Genomic DNA, 21,999 nt, shown 5'->3' with positions numbered 1-21,999 from the left:
AGTTAACTTTTTAATAGAAAATATAATTTTCCATTTTTGATGCAGCTAAAATTGTTTAGGCATATCAAGGTCATCATTTAACCTAAAATCTGTATTCATTTAAGATTGATTAACAGAATTAGTTGAAAGTTATAATATCTAAAACCCTCCCCCAACCCAGGAATAATATATTTATTTTTCTTTCTCCAATATCTTTTTTCCTTTATTTAAACATCTTGATTACAAATATGAATGTGATTAGGTTTCAGTCATGTAAAGAACACCCCCCTTCACCAGTGCAACATTCCCACCACCAATGTCCCAAATCTCCCTCCATCCCACCCCACCCCAACCTGTACTCTAGACAGGCTTTCCAGTTCCCTCATTCATTCACATGATTATGGTAGTTCTCAGTGTAGTTATTTCTATAACTGCATTCACCACTCTTTGTGGTGAGTTTCATTAAGTGAGCTGGAAGTTCCAGATATTTCTAAGATTTAGTACATGGAAGAACCACAGAGATCTGATGTCAAATAAAGCATATGTGTTTACTACTATTGCCTCTGGAAACTTTTACAAAATTAATTGCAAAGGAATAAAATGTAGTAAGAGAAACTAAATAGTTATAATGTCTCCAATATTTAGGCATGCCTGTTTTCTTTTGAATTCTTTTTTTTTTTTTTTTGGTTTTTGGGCCACACCCGGTGATGCTCAGGGGTTACTCCTGGCTATGCGCTCAGAAGTCGCTCCTGGCTTGGGGGACCATATGGGACGCCGGGGGATCGAACCGCTGTCCGTCCTAGGCTAGCGCAGGTAAGGCAGTCACCTTACCTTTAGCGCCACCGCCCGGCCCCTTGAATTCTTAAGAATCAGACTTCATCTACTTCATTATGTTTTCATCAAGGAAATACTCATAAGAGGGAGAGAGTACAAGCACCATGTTCATGTAGGGGAAAGAAATATTTGTCTAAGAATACAAAAATAAAACGATTCCTGAACTGATAATGTCAGTAAAATAATACAAGGATTAAGATATTTGCTTGCTTTCAGACAATCCTGACTGTATCACTAAATCTATCACTAAATGGTTAATTAACTACTGTGAAGAGTAATCCCTAAGCACAGAGACAGGGATAAGTTCTGAATACTACCAGCTATAGTTCAAACCATTACTCTCAAAAGATATCAACTGAGAGACAGATTGACAAATCAGAACATTAAATAAGTGGGAAAGAGCACATGCTTTGCATGCCGCCAACCTGGGAGGTATCCAGGTTTGATTCCCAGTGTCCCATATGTCCCCTAGCCTGCTAGGAGTGATTTCTGAGTAAGATACAGGAGTAATCCCTGAGCACTGACTGGTGTGGCTCCAAAACAAACAAAAATAGAACATTAAATAAAATCAAGCTCCTATCTATACCCATTATCAACTGGCATCCAGATATCTATTGCCTTTTTTCAAAAATCAAAAGTCTCACCTAAAACATTTTTTTTGAGAGCTAGGAAATAAAAAAATAAAATTCTAACTTTTGTCTACTTTTGTCACATATTTGCAATTGTTTTTAAAGTACATCTTTCAGAGTTCAATTTCACTCTGATATTCTTTAAGGTATTTTATATTTAAATATTTTTACATTTAAATTAGCAGTAAAGAATATTGATATTCTAAGGCAAGTCTATTCTGTTAAATAGAGAAATGTTTATTCCAGAGTAAATGTATTTAATTTCGGGAGGTCAGAGACATTATATAGAGGTAATAATGTTCTCATGAATAAACTATAGGACTCAAGAGGATATTAAAGTAGAAATAAAAAAACTTAACAGAAATAACAGAATTGAAAATCTTGTTATGTGAAATGAAAAACTCACAGGATGTCCTCACCAGAAGACTAATGTCTGCTGAGGACAGAATCAATGATCTAGAAGATGAACTACATAACAACTCCATACAGCAGAAGAAAAAGATCATTCAATTAAGCAACCATAAGACAAAAAAAAATTCTCAAAATAAGCAAATATAAAACAATAGACCGCTTAAATAAATTCAACAGGAACAATGTAATCCACTTTGGTCAAAATAAAAATTATTGATAAATAATAAAAATACACAGGAAAATAAGAATCATTGGGGGCCCAGAGAGGCAGGAAAATAAACTTAAATAATAAATAGTAAAAAAAAAATCATTAATGAGAAATTTCCAGACCTAAACAGTGCATGCAACCACATATAGACTCCTGAAGAGAACCAGATAAAAGAGATCTCCAAAAGCACCCCATGGTACATCTTAATAATAACAATAAAAAATAAAACATATAGAGATAGAATACTGAAAGGAGCAAGATCAAAAAGTGAAATTACATACAAAGAAGTATTCTTAAAATTCACAACATATTTATCAAAAAGCCACCCTTCAGGCTTGCAAGCAGTGATCAAAAATTACTTTGAGAATTTTTATGCCACAATTCAAGAGAACCTGGAAGACACGGTTATATTCTTAGACTCCTTTAACCTCCCAAGTTTGAACCAAGATGATATGAATATCTGAACAAATCTATCACTATTGGGTAAATTAAAATGGTAATCAAAAATTTTCCCAAAAACAAAACAGATGGATTCACTAGTAAATTCTTTCAAATATTTAAAGATGACTAACTGCATATTTTTGAAGCACTTCAAGGAAATTGAAAAATTGAAAACACTCTCTAATGGTTTCTATTAAGCGAACCTTGATATCAAAAGCAGACAGATGCATCTCAAAAAATAAACCTAAAGATTGATAATCCTGATGAACACAGATGTTATAATCCTTAACAAAATACTAGCAAATAGAATTCAATAGTTATTCAAGAAAGTCAAACGTAGCCAAAAAAGAATTCATTCCACAGATACAAGGATGGTTTAACATACACAAGGCAATCAACAAAATATTCTATATCAATGAGAGAAAATCATAAGATCATAGCAATTATGCAAGTAAAAGATATCAAGGATATCCAAATAGGGAAAAAAGAAGTCAAGCCCTCACTGTATGCAGATGACATGATACTATATTCAGAAAATTCTATAGAATTTACCAAAATGCTTCTAGAAACAATGGATTTGTATAGTAAAGTGGCAGGCTACAAACTTAATGTGCAAAATCAATGGCTTTTCTATATAAACGTTATGAAAGAGAAGAAAAAGACATTAAAAAAACAATCCCATTCACAGTTGTGCCTCAGAAAATCAAATACCTTAGAGTCCACTTAAGAAGTGAAAAAACTATATAAAGTACAGGACCAAAGCAATAGCACAGCAGTAAGGCATTTGCCTTGCATGTGGCCAACTGGGATGGACCCAGGTTTGATTAACAACATCCCATAGGGTCTCCCAATCCTGCCAAGAGTGATTTCTGCATGCAGAGCCAGAAGTAATCCCTTAGCACTGCTGGGTGTGGCCCAAAAACAAACAAAAAAACTACAAAAACACTACTTCAAGAAATAAAAGAAGACACAGGAAACTGAGACATGTACTCATGGATTGGTAGGATTAGCATCAGTAAAATAGCAATACTTCCCAAAACATTATATATATTTAATGCAACCCTTACAGGAATACTCAAGACATTTTTCAAAAAAGTGACTCCGTCACTCTTTAAATTCATTTGGAACATTAAATGTCCACAAATAGTCAAAAAATCCTTGGGGAAAAGATGTGCGGCATTACTTGCCCCAACTTTGAACTGTAAACAGTACTTATTGAAACAGCATGGTTCTTGAATAAAGACAGACTCTAAGATTAGACTTGAATATTGTGAGACTGACCCCAAATATACAATCAATTGATCTTTGATATAGGAGCAAGAAATTTATCTTTGATAAAATTTATCTTTGATAAAGGAGCAAGAAATGCAAAGTGGAGCAAGAAAATCCTCTTCAATGAGTGGTGGTATAATAACAGGTCAACTACATGTAAAAAAATTTGAACTCAGAACTTCTTTAATACCATGCACAAAGGTCAAATAAAAATGGATTAAAGACCTTGATACAGACTACAGAGAGAAGAAGGCTAAAAGAAACTGAAATGTTTACAGAAACTAAAAGAAACTAAAGGTGCACAAAATCTAAAAGATACATAGACAAAATTTAAGACAAATACTTCAAAATATGAAGCTAACCACACTTTAAGTATGAAACACCACTGACCAAGCAAGTGATAGCAAAGATAAACCAATAGAACTACATTAAATTGAGAAGCCTTTGCACTTCACAGAAAATGGTAACTAGGATACGAAGAAGATGCACAGAATGGGAGAAGCTATTATCCCAGTACTCATCAGATAAGAAGGTTAATATCAAGGCACTGATAGAATTTAGCAAGAAAAAATCTAACCCCATCCAAAAATGGAGAGAAGAAATAAACTGACATTTTCTTTAAGAAGAAATATAGATGTCCAAAAGGCACATGAAAAACTGTTCCACATCAGTAGTCATCAAGAAGATGCAAATCAAAACAACAATGAGGTAGCATCTCACACCACAGAATCTCACGTACATCACAAAGAACAAGAACATCCAGTGCTGGCATGGATGCCGGGAGAAAGGAATTCTCACTCACTGCTGTTGGAAATTTGCTGTTGGGGCTGGTTCAGCCTTTTTAAAAAACAATATGGATATTCCTCAAAATACTAGAAATTGAGCTTCCGTTTGATCTAACAATACTATTCCTAGGGATATACCTTAATTACCCCCAAATCACCATGCAATTAAGCCCTCTGTGTTTTTGTTTGTTTGTTTGTTTTTGTTTTGGGGCCACACCCTTAGGTGATCAGGGGTTACTCCTGGCTGTCTGCTCAGAAATAGCTCCTGGCAGGCATGGGGGACCATATGGGACACCGGGATTCGAACCAACCACCTTTGGTCCTGAATCGGCTGCTTGCAAGGCAAACGCCTCTGTGCTATCTCTCCGGGCCCCCCCCCCCTCTGAATTCTTATTTGGTTCAACACTATTTGCAATAGTCACAGTCTCTAAAAAAACCCAAGTGTCCAAGAACCAAGGAAATGCTAAAGAAACTGTGGTACACCTGGAATGTATGCAATGTACACAATGGAATACTATGCCCATTTATTTAATAAATACTATTTATTTAATAATTCTATTTTCATTAGGTAAAATAAACACACGAAATGTTTTATACATGAATGGATATGGAGATTATTGTGCTGAATGAAATGAGTCAGAGGGAGAAGGATAGATATAGAATAATATCATTTATTTGTGGATGTAAGAAAAACATAAGATAGCACGGTAATAATATAAAACAAATGAGATGAGGGCCAGGAAGGCCAACCCATGGCATGCAGCTTGTGACATTCAATTTCAGTTAGGATAAAGAAGGTTCCGCTATGAAAATAATAGTCAGAACTGATCACTCTGGAAAAAACAGGGTGTTGAAAGGAGATAGAGTAATGTAAAATTACCCCATGTGCTGTGACTCCAGCCCCAGGTGAAAGAGTCTGAATCAGGGTCCCACAAGAAATAATCCAGACCAGGCTGAGGGTGAAATACGTGTAGTCTGACAGTCTTCTACCTAGTATGAAGCTCCTGCTGCCTGCCAGAACTACCATTTTTATTGAGTACAGGGATAACCCCTGGGTGGGCTTAAACCCACCCAGGATTACAAGACAATCTTTGTTTTGGGTGAAACCAAGTTGGAAACAAACAGATCCAAAGAAACCAGGGATGAACTGTTTTAGGTAAAATAAGATGTAACCCAATGGAGTAATATACATAGTATCCTTTATTAATAATAGTGCAAATCATTGTGTCAAAAATGGGGGAAGAACTAGAGAGAGAGAGAAAGAAGTGAAATGTCTTCCCAGAGGTAGGCAGGGGGTTGGGTGGTAAGAATATTGGAAACACTGGTGATGAGAAACATGCACTGGTGAAGGGAAGTGTACATTGTTTGACTGACTCTCAACCATGAACATTTTTGCAACCAGTGTACATAAAAAAAAAAGCAAAAAGTTGGGCCAGAGGGATAGCACAGCGGTAGGGCTTTTGCCTTAAACAGTGAAGGACGGTGGTTCGAATCCAGGCATCCCATATGGTCCCCAGTGCCTGCCAGGGTCAATTTCTGAGCATAGAGCCAGGAGTAATCCCTGAGCGCTGCCGGGTGTAACCCATAAACCAAAAGAAAAAAACAAAAAAGAAAAAAAACAAAAAATAAAATTACAGGAAATACAAAAAAAGTGGAGTATAATGAAGATTAATACCCAACCAACTAGACTTCAGCTGATCATAAGAGAATGGGCAAAGGTAAATAGATCATTAAAAGAAAAATGAGAATAGAACTGAAGTGATATAGCAGGTAGGGTGCTTGCCTTGCAAGTGACTGACCCAGGTTTGATCCACATCCTCCCCAACCCTCCCAGGAGTGATTCCTAAACACAGAATCAGGAGTAAATCCTGAGTACAGCTAGATATGGCCCAAATCCCACCCCCCAAAAAAGGTAAAGGAAAAAAGAAAGAGTTCCTCAGAAATTAATAACATAATGTTAGAAAAGAATGAAATATAATGGAGAGGAAACCAGCACATTTAGAATTTTATTGCGAACTTTGGGGTTCCAAAGTTAAAGAAATGTTAACATATAGAGAGATTAAAATTAATATAAGCGAATATTTTTATTTAAGCACCATGATTACAAACATGATTATAGTTGGGTTTCAGTCATTAAAAAGACACATCCCCCTTCACCAGTGCAACATTCCCACCACCAATGCCCCCATCTCCAACTAAACTTTTAAAGGTTATAGATTATGAAAAGAATAATTAGAGTTATGACTTTGTAGTATATGAAAACCTAATAAATTCAGCTTACTACAATTATAGACATCAGTGTTAAAATTTATATCAGCTGTAATTTTTTAAACCAATCTATAAGCTAACCATCTAATATACATATATATATATAATAAAATAAATGCTATTGTAACACTTGCTGCAGCAAAAATGCAGAAGTAAAACAGATAGGATGATTAGGTTAAGGATTAGGTCCTGGGTTTTCACCCTTGTTTCAAGCAATACCAGCTCTAATGTTGGAGACACTCCAGTAATACCACAGGGTCAGAGCAGTGCTGCCTCCCTGGGACAGAACATTGCAGTGTTAAGTGCCAGTTTTACTGCAATAGCCGCTATTAAAAAATAACTATAAATAACAAAAGTTGGGAAATGTGGGAGAGCCAAGTGCAAGGTTATAGGTACTGATATTCTTTACTTATAAAGCAAGGATCACAGAGATATAATTAGTGTAGGAAAAGAAATTATGAATATATAAATTAATAATAGAAAGTAGTGAAGGATTAGAATCATGTAATTTAATAGAGAATATAGGAAATAATCAAGGATAGTAAATAAATACATTGTGCTATAAAATAGAAGCATGTCAATATATACTACATAAATAATAATCATATAATAATGTTGAGAAAGCTAAGCTGAAAACTAGACAAAGAGGATAATAAAAAACTTCTGCAAGTAGACTGAAATGAATATTACTTTCATCATAAATAATTATGCATATCTATTTAAGTAATTTTATATATTTATACTCAAAATATATGATTGATCAAATACAATTAACAAATATAATAAAAAGACACTAACAATTACCTCTTAAGTTCATGATTTCAAGTGGACTATAATATAACCATTAACTTTTGGAGTCTAACATTGAGGTTATACACTTTATTTCATATCATTTTACTAAAAAGTGAAAGAAACAAATAACATCTTAGTTTCTGAAATTTCTTATCAAAAATGGTTTCTGGTATCTAATAAAGAATTTCACAAAATACTTCAGAAACTCCAAGAATTAATTTAATCCCAAGAAAACATCTTTCAAATGTTCAAAGTGAATTCACAGAATAATGGGCTGGGCATAAAGCTTTGAGTAACTGGAAGAGAAGTTTGAAAACCTGGGTATCAGCAGAATCATATGCACTGAAACAAATATATCTCATTAAATCAACTCTCTGGAACCCTCCAACCAAGTCTATTTCCAAATACATTAAACATACACAAAAGTTTAAGAATCACTGTTTTATGGAGGAGAGGCCTAATTCTGAGGTTTGTTGTGTAAGAAGATCCTTCCCAGTTTGTCTGGGTTAATTTGCATGCATTTCTGGATTCACAAAAAAAACCCTGAGTAAATAGGTTAGATGTGAAAATTTTATTGCAAAAATAAAAACATAATAATGAACATTTACATACCAGTTTCAAGGTGAATAGGAAAATAGGGAATGGTAATAGGAGACTGAGAATCGAGATCAACTGAGAATTGGCCATTGAGACTAAGAGAAGGACTCTGTTTAAAAAGAAAAATGGGAATATATCTTAAACAGCATTTATGAATTCATAAATTAAGGAGATTATTGTAGTATATACTCAAGTATAAGCAGACCCGAGTATAAATGAGCCCTCCTTATTTTACCCTAAAAACTGGGGAAACTTAGTGACTCAAGAATAAACCAAGGTGAAAAAAGCAGCAGCCACTGATAAATTTAAAAAACAAAAATATATACCAAAACAATTACAATAATTGAGGAATCAGTAGGTTAAATGTTTTTTCAATATTGATTGCTAAAGAAAAATTGTAAAATAGCAACAATAACTTTAAAACTTTAAATAAAGTGCAGAACACCATAGCTTAACAGGTAATCAAGCTAAATCACAAAGGTTAAAATTCTTCAAAACTGGATTCCTTCTCCTCATCTGTATATCCAAACAGAGCTTCAGCTGGATCCGATGTGAGGGTCTCAGCATAGACATTGTCATCATCACTGAGTTTGCAGACATCATCATCACTGCTGTCTCATACAAAGCGCAGAAAATTGTGAGTTAAATAGTTTAGTGGCATCCAGTTCAGTTCAGCCTCGACGTGTGGACTGAGCTGAAGCACTGTCCCCTCCAGCAGACGGCAGAAGGCACCTGGAGACTACATGCATTTTATTTGGAGCATTGAATCAAATTACCTGTATGACCCAAGTATAAACCGAATTCAGCTTTTTCAGAACACAAGTTGTATTGGAAAAACTCGGCTTATCCTTGAGTATATACTTAAGTTTAAGGCCTTTGCCACTTGCCTCTGAACACTGTTTCTTTTATTTTTCAGTCTTAGAAGTAAAAAAGAAAAATTCTAGTACTCAAGTTTGCATCAGAGATAGCACAGGAGAATGTTCAAGAACCTAAATATGCCTGTCCAATGCTTGTCCTGGTTGTAACATCTCTTATGCCAAATTATAACTTTCCAATGTGCAAACTGCTTCTTAGCACTCAAATGAGTTCCAAAACGCTGGTAGGTTCCAGTCACCTGCTTGTGGTTTGATGGGCAGTGGAGAGAGGTATTCGTTCTGATCTCATGTTGAACATGAGTACCACTATACTGTAGATAATACAAACTGGTAGAGCAAAATCCATGAGGTTCCTAGCAGGAGAAGAACATGGTATCTGGGTTAGGTTTTTGTTGTTTTGTTTTGCTTAGTTTTATTTTATATACAAGAGCACAAAATTAATTTAAGATATCCAGAATTGAAAAGAGGATTGTTTGGTTATGCAATCCTTTTTAAAATAAAAGTAAAATGAAATGAAATGAAATAAATACATTTTTATTTTATGTATTTCTTCTTTTTCTTTCTTCTTTTAACTTTATTTGTAGTTCCTAGATAGGACTACCCACCTGTGTTTTTATTTGTTGTTGTTGTTGTTTTTTTACAGAACCATAAAATATGAATCATCTTGTTCTGCCTCCTATTTCTATGTCTTTCTACAAACTTAGAAGAAAAAAAAGTGGATGGCTCCCAAGGGCCAAGCCATTTCAGGAGCATTGAGTGGAAATCAAAAATGGTCAGACGTAAATACCCAAACCAAAGTCAACGACAATAGAATCAAGAGACCCAAATTATAACAAGCTAAACACAAAATGGATCTGTTACACTAGTAGTCCAGGGAGCTAGAGATGGAGATCTGGGATGTATGTGGGGAACTATGCTGGAGGGAGGTCAACACTGGTGGTGGAAATGGCCCTAATTCACTGTCATTTTGTGCCTGAAATACAACTGTGGAAGACTTGTAATTTGCATTGTTCTCAATAAAAATTATTAAAAAAAATAAAAGAACTTTGAAATTTCTTGTGACTGTCTGTGTCTAGACACCACAATATAAATGCATAGTACTTGAAATTTTCCACACATTGCATCTTCCTTCCTGGAGACCCTACAGAATTATGAGAGGTGATATCACAGTATTAGAGGAAGAGCACTCTTGCTGGCTGCCAGGATGGCCCCAAAGACTCTGCAGCTGAGTGGCAGGACAATGCTGCAGACACTCTCCCTGGAAGAAAGGGCATTTTAGCTGTGTGTAATGCAGGAATGGTTGATGATAGAGCAACTGTTGTTAAAAAAAATGGAAATGAGTGGATCTAGAAACATAAGAATCTCGAGGAAAGTGAGGAGAAATGCTAAACTGAGTATTGTACACTTAGCACTTGACCCCCTGAAATAACAGAGCCCTAATGAAACAATACCTTGGCACAGCAAGGTCAAGGGGGAAAAAGCAAGTAACTTGAGGCCAACAGGAATTCTGACTCCTTTAGAAAAAAAAGAGTAGCTTTCTTCACCAAATACCATTTTTTCCTATTGCTTACATTGTGCTTTTTTCCAGCACCAGTACCTTATAATTTTTATAAGGGTGTTGTCCTTTATCCAACATATTACTTGATACTATAGGCTCCGTTTGCTCACTGTTCAAGATTGTCATATAATTAACTGATGGTATAGTTTTTAAAAAATATATCATTTGATTTTTCCTCCATTAAAACAATCTTATATTTTATATCATTATTCCCTCTTTTTATTTATTTTATAGTTATTTGTTTGTCCACTTCTTTGTGCTTTGAGTTACTCTTGATGGTTCTAGGCTCATCAGTGAATCTTCAGTGTCAGAAATAAATTGGATGGCTGCATGTAAGACAAAAGCTTTAATCCCTATATTATCCTCAGTCACAATTATTTCAATTTAAATAACAAAGGTGGATTTGATGAATCTTCAGTACAACTTGCATTTGTGTATCCACAACTTGAATTTATATCTAGATTTTTTTTACAATGGCCTCATAACATAGCCCCTTCCAAAGAAAATAAAGTTAGAATCAGAGACTTGGTGGTAACATTTTACATATTTTGAGGGGGGGGGGTTTCAGCCACACCTGGTGACACTCATGGGTTACTCCTGGCTATAAGCTCAGAAATTGCTAATGATTTGGGGGACCATATGGAACATCAAGAGATCAACCCGCGGTCCATCCTAGGTTAGAAAGTGCAAGGCAGATGCCCTACCGTTTGTGCCACCACCCAGCCCCCCCTTTTTTTTTACCTGTTTCTTTATGATGGCTGTACTTGAATATGTAACATGGTCTCTCTTTTTCCTCTCTCTCTCAAATACACACAATTGCATGTGTGTACATGTCTAGACTTCAAAAAAAATTCATGAATAAACACAAATATAGAAAAATAAAACATTTAATTAACTTGTTCTAAGCCCTAATTGACTTCTGTAGCAACAGCATTATTTAATTAAATTTTAATTTTAATTTTTTTGGGGCCACACCGGTGACACTCAGGGGTTACTCCTGGCTATGCACTCAGAAATAGCTCCTGGCTTGGGGGACTATATGGGATGCCCGGGGATCAAACCACATTCCATCCTAGATCAGCTCATGCAAGGCAGATGCCCTACCGCTTGTGTCACTGCTCAGTCCATTTAATTAATTTTAATTAATTTTTTTAGCCTGGGAAATTTTCAAACATGCACATAAGGGCCAGACATAATGAAGAGTAGGGAAGGTGAGGTTTCTCCCATCTATACCACCTGAAATAAGAGATAGAAGAGTAGAGAGACCAAAACAGAGGTTTTCCCAAAATATGGCTTATAAAATCTTCTAAAATTTTTTCTCTGCAATGGATGAAGGCCTAGAGTACCGGCTTACAATATGAAGCTCACCACAAAAGGTGGTGAGTGCATTTAGAGAAATAACTACATTAACAACTATCATGACAATATTAATGAGTGAGAGAAGTAGAATGCTTGTCTCAATACAGGCAAATGTGGGGAAGAGGGAAGAGGGAGTTGGGGGGTGCATTGGTGTGGGAAGGTTGCACTGTTAAAGGGGGTGTTCTTTTTATAACTGAAACCCAACTACAATCATGCTTGTAATCATGGTGCTTAAAGATATTATATAAAGAACCAGATGGGTAGCATGAGGTAGGGCATTTGCCTTGCATGCAGAAGGATAGTGATTCAAACCCTGGCATCCCATATGATTCCCTGAGCCTGCCAGGCACAGTTTCTAGCCTAAAACCAGAAGTAACCCCTGAGCGCTGCTTGGTGTGACCCAAAATACAAAAATCAAGAAAGGTATTATTTAAAAAATAAAATAAGTTTAAAAAATAATATTTTTTCTCTAATGTTGTCATTTTAAAAATAAAAATGAGCATTTATAAAATAAAATTGAAATGATTAAAATCTAGGAACTGGCAATTAATATGGAACAATGTATAAAATTAAACTGTTAATAAATTTTAAATTTTCCAAGTCAGTAATGAAGTTTGAAATATACATTGCTAATACATGAAAACTTCCTATATTCCTAGGAACAGATTCATTTTGGAAAATACATTCATGTTGCTCAATCTTACTCACATTACTGGAGAGAGTCTGTATTATAGATATTAGAGCAATTTGGTAGCTATGAAGATTATAACAATTAAATCAAATGCTATTAAGAAAAATGAAACATTTAAACTATTGTAATTAGAGAAACATGGCTTAAATCACCCATAAAAGTTTTTTTAAAACAATGAAACTACCTTTCAGAATTTATAGCTCCATTTGTTCCTCCCCCCTCCAGTTGGTAAATTCATCTCATTGCCTACTTATTGAAGTGGCTTTAATCAAGGAAAATTGTTCTATGATCACATTTCATTAAAGGTGGTCTTGAGCAGAGGACAATAGGAAATTATGATGGTAACTTTCATATTCCCTTATGATTAGCTAATCATTACAAAGAAATGACAGCATACTGAATAAATAGGTTTTTTCGTAATGAAATAGCTTTACTTAAATGGAAAAACTGACGAGCAAAAGTATGGTCTGTCTTATTCAGCATTAACAATTTCCTGTTTGCATCCTGGATTTCTTTTCTGCCTAGCAATTTTTAAGCATTTTAAGAATTATGAATTGCTTTTCCTATATGCAGAGCAATTAAATATTTTAAGCACTCTATAAGGAAAGCCCAATTAATCTTTTTTATTGGCTTTTTTTGAAAAGGGCACCATGACTATCATTTACAAATGGAGTTAGAGGACCACTAAAGTTTAAGTGAATTGACCAACATCCAATCATAAAAATAATTTTGAGTGATGTTTTAAAATTACAGCATACTCTCTAAGACTTTTAAAGTAAAATACTATGTGAATAAAGATATTTAATTATTCTATTATTGGCAATGTTTTGCAAGATTACTTATAAACAAAAAGTCAAGATAGTAAAAAAAACTTTGAAAATATGAAGAATTTCATGATTAGTAATCAAAAAATAACTTTTAACCACAAAGAACAAAAATAAAAAGCATTCCTTACCTCATACTTTGGTTTGGTTTAGAAGCTGCATAGGGACAGATCTCTCAATGTATCTCTCCCTAAGTAGTGGTATTAGTTCATATAAACAGCATTTTACATATAATTAACTTAGCTCTATAAGTGTTGTCAGACTAGTATACAGAGCTGATATGCATATTGTAGTGATTATTTTTATCAGGTTTAATTACAAAATAAAGTAAAGAACTTTATCCAAAGAGTGACAACTATGGTTCACCATTTTATATATGGAGCTCATATTTTAGTTTTAATTCTCATTGCACATACCAGAGAAATCTGTAAAAAAAAAAAAAATACAACTACTTATTTGATTCATCTCCAAAATCATCCCAAAGTCTTCCAGCTAGTAAGTATATCAATAGAAAAGCTGTGTAAATTACTAACAACTGATATAAAGCTAGAAACTTTTCAGTAATTATTTAGTGCAGTTTTAGCAAAAACAGAAGTTAATGGGAAAGAAAGAAACAGAAAAAATGAAAAGTAGAGAAAGAATATCGAAAGGTAAGAAAGAAAGCAGAAAGAAAGATGAAAGAAGAAAGAAAGAAAGAAAGAAAGAAAGAAAAAAAGAAAGAAATAAAGAAAGAAAAAGAAAGAAAGAAAGAAGAAAAAGAAAGAAAGAAAGAAAGAAAGAAGAAAAGAAAGAAAGAAGAAAGAAAGAAGGAAGAAAGAAAGAAAAGAAAGAAGAAGAAGAAAAGAAAAGAAAGAAAGAAGAAAGAAAGAAAGAAAGAAAGAAATAAAGAAAGAAAGAAAGAAAGAAAGAAAGAAAGAAGAAAGAAAGAAAGAAAGAAAGAAAAGAAGAAGAAAAGAATAAAGAAAGAAAGAAAGAAATAAAGAAAGAAAGAAAGAAGAAAAGAAAGAAAGAGAAAGAAAGAAGAAAGAAAGAAAGAAAGAAAGAAAGAAAGAAAGAAAGAAAGAAAGAGAAAGAAAGAAAGAAAGAAAGAAAGAAAGAAAGAAAGAAAGAAAGAGAAGAAGAAAGAAAGAAAGAAAGAAAGAAAGAAAGAAAGAAAGAAAGAAAGAAGAAAGAAAGAAAGAAAGAAAGAAAGAAAGAAAGAAAAGAGAAAGAAAGAAAGAAAGAAAGAAAAGAAAGAAAGAAAGAAAGAAAAAGAAAGAAGAAGAAGAAAGAAAGAAAAAGAAAGAAAGAAAGAAGAAAGAAAGAAAGAAGAAAGAAAGAAAAGAAAGAAAGAAAAGAAAGAAAGAAAGAAAGAAAGAAAGAAAAAGAAAGAAAGAAAGAAAAGAAAGAAGAAGAAAGAAAGAAAGAAAGAAAGAAAGAAAGAAAGAAAGAAAGAAAGAAAGAAAGAAGAAAAAGAAAGGAGAAAGATACTACACAACAAAAAGTAAGTGTTCTAGATCATTTATTTGTCTCCAAAATATTTATCATTTTATACTAGACTCAGACTGTTTATTAGAGATACCATATAGAAAACATGCTTTTACCTGCTTGTGGAGGCTTGTTATTTCAAGAAAGATAAGCTTTAATTGCATTAGATTACTTTATCAGTGTAGATGTAGAACAAAGAGCAAGATATAATGAAGGCCAAGCTTTACTTTTCCTGTTTTTTCTTTCTTACTAGTCATGAGATGCTAAGGTCACTATGATATCAGGAATGATATTTCACTTCTTATGCATCCACATCTTTACAGCAAAATAGAAACTGTGCCTTTATTAAAGGGTTACTTGAAGTTTTAATGAGTTAATCAATGTAAAACACAATGTTAAACCCAGTGTGGCAGCTAGGATAAAATAAGTGTTAATGATTTTCTATCATAATCATGACTATAATTTTAACGACAATGAATCTAATTTGTACCCTCAAGAGGCTAAAGCAAATTTTCAATAGATAGTGAAAACCACAATTTTATAAAGTCGCAAAAAGTAAGATGCTAGTTTATTTGCCAAAACCCTATGTCAGGAGTCTTAGCATGAACAGGTTAAGTTTTACTTAATGTAGGAATAAGCAGGTTTGTTCTGGATAACTAGTGACATATAAACAGCCAAAAGTTATTTGTCCAGAAAATAACAAGCCATCTTTAGGCTCACAAATTTGGTGTAATAAATCTACTTGACCAGGCCTAGAGAGGTAGTATATAGCAGGTAGAGCATTAGCTTTGCATGAGGCTAAACTGGATTTCATTTCTCAACAAATTATATTGTACCCAACCCCCACCAAGAATGATCCCTGAGCAAAGAGACAGAATGAAGTTGCTGCTGCTCATATGACTGATCATCTCTAGAAGGGCCACAAGACAAAACAGAACAGTCTCTTTGACCAGAGTGATTACATTAATTATTGCAATTATCTCAGGCATTTCATGTTAGCCACAAACTTCTCTTCTAGATTAGGGGCATACTAGAATGAAGATTAAATAGTAAAATTTCTGTTGCATTAAATAAATTGTTTATAAATAAATGTTTGTTTATAAATAAATATTGGTTTATAATTAAATTAAAATGTCTAAGATACCATAAATATTGGGGGCCTGAGAGATAGCACAGCAGTAGGGTGTTTGCCTTCCATGCAGCCAACCCTGGACGTGGGTTTCGTCCACGACACTCCATATGATCCCTCGAGCCTGCCAGGAGCGATTTCTGAGCACAGAGCCAAGAATTACCGTGAGCGCACCCAATTGATGTAAACAGATCGCCAGCCATGGTCAGGCACTGGAGACAGAAATAGGACCTAACTGGTCCAAACTGCTTTTTGTTTCTACAGCCCACAGGAGCTCTCCATTACAAACTAGTGCTGAACAGGTTACGCAGAGCAAGAATCAATGAGCACTCAGGGTTCTGACTTGTGATTTGTAACATGAGAAGCTCAGTATGTTTGAATGGTAGTTCTGGGAAGATTAATAGACTTTCTACAAAGAAAGAATTAGTACAACATAGAGATACAGTGTGTTTATTTTACTTATGACACTATTGTTACCCCTCAGTTTTCTGAAATTTAAGTAATTATATTTGCGCTGGTAAAAAAGACTGTTAGATATTTTAATTCTAGAAACACTTTTAGAATGTATTACTAAAGTGATTTTTTAATTTCTGCCTATACTTTGGAAGTAGCAATCTTTTTCTCATTTATTGTTAACAGAGAATAAAACTTTCTGTCCTGTAAAGTAAAAAATAGTGCTTAGTGTCATCTTTATGTTATCAGATTGACAATAATTAATAAATAACTAATTTTTCATCATTTTTATTATATTGAAAGCACATATTTTGTTTTTGTGCCACACTCATCAGTGATCAGAGATTACTCCAACTCTGTGCTATGGATTAAGCACCCCATATAATAATACATTTAATTTGAATCATAGCTTAATAAGTACAAACGAAAAATATATTGTTTTCTAATACATGTTTCTTGAGACTATAAATTAACCATCAGAGAGTTTCTGTTCTGAACAAGATATGGTTACTTGTAAAGTAGCAGAGATTTAAAAGTTAAAATGAGGCATTTTTTGCTTTAATATCTAGATTTTGATCTCTTATTAATAAATGACTATTGTATTCAATACATACAAACAACCTGTGTCTATCAGAGGATGAACATGTAAAAAATAGGTATCATATTCATCTATAAAAGCAAGAAAACCTTACCATTTGTGACAAATGGATAAAATTAGTTGGCAGTATGCTACATAAATTAAGTCAGACAATAATATATACTGTATATGATCTCACTATCTGTGAAATCTAAACACAAGTAACAGCACAGAAACACATGGAGTAGAGTGAAGGTGAGGTTCAGTGGTAGAGAGTTGGGGGGACCCCTAAGACAATGGTGGAGATGAAAAAGCACCATTGTGGAGGATCTGTTGTGTTGGAATAATATATGAATGAAGCCCTACCATTGATAATATCATAAACTTGTGAATCACTGTGTCTAAAATATTTTAATAAAATAAAGAAATTCAGAAACAAAATACTGATGGTCTCCTGAAGCAGTGTTTAGGGAAAATAGCTGAAGCTGATCAAAAGATATACATTTCCAGGATAACAATTAAGTACTGAGGATCTAATTATAACATGGAAAGTAGAATTAATAAGTCTATTATTCTTTTCTTTCTTCCCTAACATTTTTATTGAGTTACTGTGATTTACAATACTGTTCAGTCATGCATACATGATTCCTATGCCATTCCCACCACATAGTCCCTTCCTCCCTCAAGGAACCCTTTCATTTCTTTATCACACCACCAACATTCCTTCCTATCAGGTAAGCTCAGTTCTATAGATCAATTGTAAGGTCGTCTTGTTTCTGGATATTTATTGCTTCCTTGCTATGTTTTTCATACCCTACACTCAAGACAGTTCATTCTATATTTCCTTCTCCTGTCTGCCTTTACTTAGCATGATATTTTTAGTTAAAGATCTGTTATTATATTCTTGAAAGTCGTTAAGAAAGAACATCTTCAATGTCTTCAACAAACACAAGAAAATTACAATTATTTGAGTTGATAAAGTTAATTTTTAGAGTATATCAGATTAGCATGCATTGCACATGCTTTAAGTAAATAATTTTGTCTCAATAATTATTTATAAAAAGGTATAGATATAGACAAACCAGCATTTGGGATGGACTTTAGATTTGATATCTAACACAGAAATATGATACCTAAAAAATTTTTGATTGGGGCCACAATATGCAGTGCTTTGAGTCTACTCCTGGCTCTACACTATATGATCTCTCCTAGGAGTAGAAGAACAGTATGGAGTGCTGTGGATTGACTCAGAGCTGGCCCCTTAGTCATGCACCATAATCACTTTACCTTCTCTCCAAATCTATTTATGACAAATACCACACTCACTGCCATTCATCCATAAAAGTTGACAAGTTCTGGCTGAACACAAGAACACAGACTTAAACTACTATTGACATATAGAAAATGTATGAATGCAGCCCCCTGATATTCAAGAAGGAAGCAAGAGCTGGAAGATTACCAAGAGCCAACAGCTTTCCTGGTCTCTGCAGGCATGGAAGCCAAATATATCATTCCTGAGATGGTGATTAATGTTTTATATCATTCTACTTCTCTTTCCAATAAAAGTAAATTGACATACATCTAGTTATTTATGAGATTGAGTTCTTACTGCCTTCTCAAAGTCTAGTTTACTATTTATGGATGTGGTTAGCTATTGTGGTTTTTTCCCTTCTTTTAAATGGCTTTGATAATGGTGAAGACATTAGAAGCAATTGTTCTTCTCCAGATAGCGAGCTTTATGTTGAACTCCCTTGGGGTAGAGTGGGTAGTACTATTTCTTTGCGCTATTCCTTTGCCCCTGCTGTTTCATTCCTTTGTCCATTCCTTTGTCCCAAGCTCTGTTGCTCTGTTCTCTTTCAATGACTAATAGTAGAGTCTTTGTGGCTTATAGCACAGAATTATCATGTGAGCTGTCCTATCTTTCCAGTGACACAAATCTGGTCTAAAACTATTATGAAATACAGTGCAAAATATACTTAAATATTCTGTCTCATACTTTATGTAGCTGTGATTGCTGTCATTTCACAAACTTGATTGGTATTGAATCATAAATCACTACCATTGAATACTTAACTAGGATTGTATCTTATTTGCATATTTGTTATATAAAATGATGATCTACAGATGTCCAAAATGTCAATAAGTTTCCATAGAAACTTATTCCTTGACTCTATATTTTGAATATTTGCAGCAAAAAATGACGTGAAAAGCATGTAAGTTGGGCAAAATCCCAACTGTTCTAACTCATCTGATTGATCTGATAAAAGTATTTAAACTTTAAACTTTATAAATATCTGTTAATTCATCTCATCGGTAAAATAATTTTAGTATCAGTATAGTTGTGAAAGATAAAACAATGTGCAGTTAAAACATCTAACATGGTTAAAATTAATAAGTAATAGAAATAAAATATTTTAAGTTTGTATTAGTTTATTAGTAAACTTACAAATTCTATATAATTAATTTTGTAACTGTTGATAGATCAAAAATTGTTAAATTATGTAATTGATTTATTATATTTATAAATGGTATATTTATTGATCCCCTTATTATCACCTAATTTACAAAAATATACCATAACATTTTAAGTGAATTTTTAGAGGATTTTTGGTAATAGGTTCAACATAACAAGAAATAGAAAATAACTCAGAGAAATAACTCAGAAAAAACTGTTATGCCTTAACATTGTGAGGAAATATAATGAGAACTACAGTGTCATAGCTAAAGATGTGATTTACTCATCAAGGACTAACTGGCATGAAATAATTCTTAGCAACTTTAATATAGCCAGTGAAAAATGGTAGTGCTAGAACTTAGTAAAACCAACAGATTTGGGCAAGCATGGGAACAAGATTCTGCTATTTTGTAGAATAGTAGAATCTAAGAAGGCAAATCATGTTGTCCAAGAGATCATATCAAGATCATATCATGCCAAGCACATTATGATGTATGCCAATCAATGAAAGAAAAATAGTGACAAAATAATTTAGACAATTATATTTTAAAACTCAAGGCAACAAACTTCAGGAAAATGGCCTTCAATCCCTAAAATAACACAAGTTTTAGGGGTATTTTGTTTGTTTTGTTTTGCGGCTCACCTCCTAGTGCTACTCAGGAGTTACTGCACTCAAGAATTACTCCTGAGGGTGTTCAGGGAAACATGGGGGTGTCAGGCATGTAATCTAGTGGGTCCCTCTGTACTGTCTCTCCAGCTGACAAAACGTAAGTTTTAGATTTTAGGAAGAAATCAGGGAAGATGAAGCATTTTAATACAAAATATGAATTGGTAATCAGCACAGAAACCTTAATATTAGAATTTGAAGGTGAAAAAGGAAGTAGAATATTGGTAGAAAGAAATCAACACTGGTGAAGGGATTGGTGTTGAAACATTGTGTTCCTGAAAGCTAATCATAAATAACTTTGTAATTAATGATTAATATAAATTAACAAAATTAAAATAAGTAAAATAATAATAAAAAAACTAAAATACATCAAGTGACCCTGGACTGTGTCAGATTCACACTGACTAAAACAGGATTCATACCTGATAAGAAGGGTCTGTGAATGCAAATTATCTTATTTCTCACTCAAGTGATCTGGTGGGCAGAAAAACCAGAAAAATAATATCATTAAAATGACAAGAAGAGACAAGTTATAATATTAAACTGAGAGGTGAAAAATTGACCTCAAATTGAAGATGATATTTAAGACATAGAAAGTGAAGCAGCTAGTCATATCAGATACATTGAATTTATTCTATTTCTGTATATTTACCCTGTGTCAAAGTTTAATTTAAACAGTACTATTTATAAGTGACCCAAAATCTTACTTCATCTTTAATTTTCCCAATACAATTTATTTTTCAATAAAAAAGTTGAGGTTAAAATTTTTATATTATACCCAACTATAAAGCTTAATTTAATAAAGAAAGAATGCTGCTTTGAATTTAGATAAATAAATAAATAAATTTAGGGAAGGGGAGGAATTAAATTTAAACAATTATCCTGGGTTTGCTATTGAAATTCTCATTTTCTCTTTATCTCTCTTTTAGTTTAAGATACTATAAAGCTATATTTGCAAGAGAAGTGTTTTTCATTTTTTCTAATATGCTTTCATGTCTCTTCTTTAACAATATCACACTAGAAACATTCATTCAAACACACATAATTTTCACTTTTGTTCAAGAAAACACCATTTTAACCAATTTTACTTCATATGTGTAGCATTCTAAAAAAGTTGTTTCAACATTTGCATTTTGAAAACCATTCTTTCATTTCCTAGATAATTTTTCTTTTTTAATCATAAAATCTTGCAATTGAGCAAAAAGATTTGCTTTATCTCTAATCAGTATTATGGAAAAAGGTGTTTGCAATTATGCTATTTAATTGTATCAATACCAAATGTAAACCAAGTTGATATTTTTTGTTCTTTTAACAAGCCACTATATTCAAAACAGAAATAATTAGAAATTATTTATAATTAAAAATAAATAAAATTAAGTAAAATTAGGGCCAGAATGGTGGCATAAGCAGTAAGGCATCTGCCTTGCCTGTGCTAACCTAGGACGGACCACGGTTCCATCCTCTGGCGTCCCATATGGTCCCTAAGCCAGGGAAGATTTCTGAGCACATAGCCAGGAGTAACCTCTGAGCTTCACCAATTGTGGTCCAAAATCAAAAAAAAAAAAAAGAAAGAAAGAAGAAAGAAAGAAAGAAAAGAAAGAAAGAAAGAAAGGAAAGAAAGAAAGAAAGAAAGAAAGAAAGAATGAAAGGAAGAAAGAGAAAAGAAAGAAAGAAAAAGAAAGAAATAAAGAGAAAAAGAAAGAAAGAGAAAAAGAAAGAAACAAACAA

Source organism: Suncus etruscus, chromosome 13 (assembly GCF_024139225.1).
Source record: "Suncus etruscus isolate mSunEtr1 chromosome 13, mSunEtr1.pri.cur, whole genome shotgun sequence".
In the NCBI taxonomy this organism is placed as follows: domain Eukaryota; kingdom Metazoa; phylum Chordata; class Mammalia; order Eulipotyphla; family Soricidae; genus Suncus; species Suncus etruscus.
Note: the sequence above shows the minus strand (reverse complement) of the source record.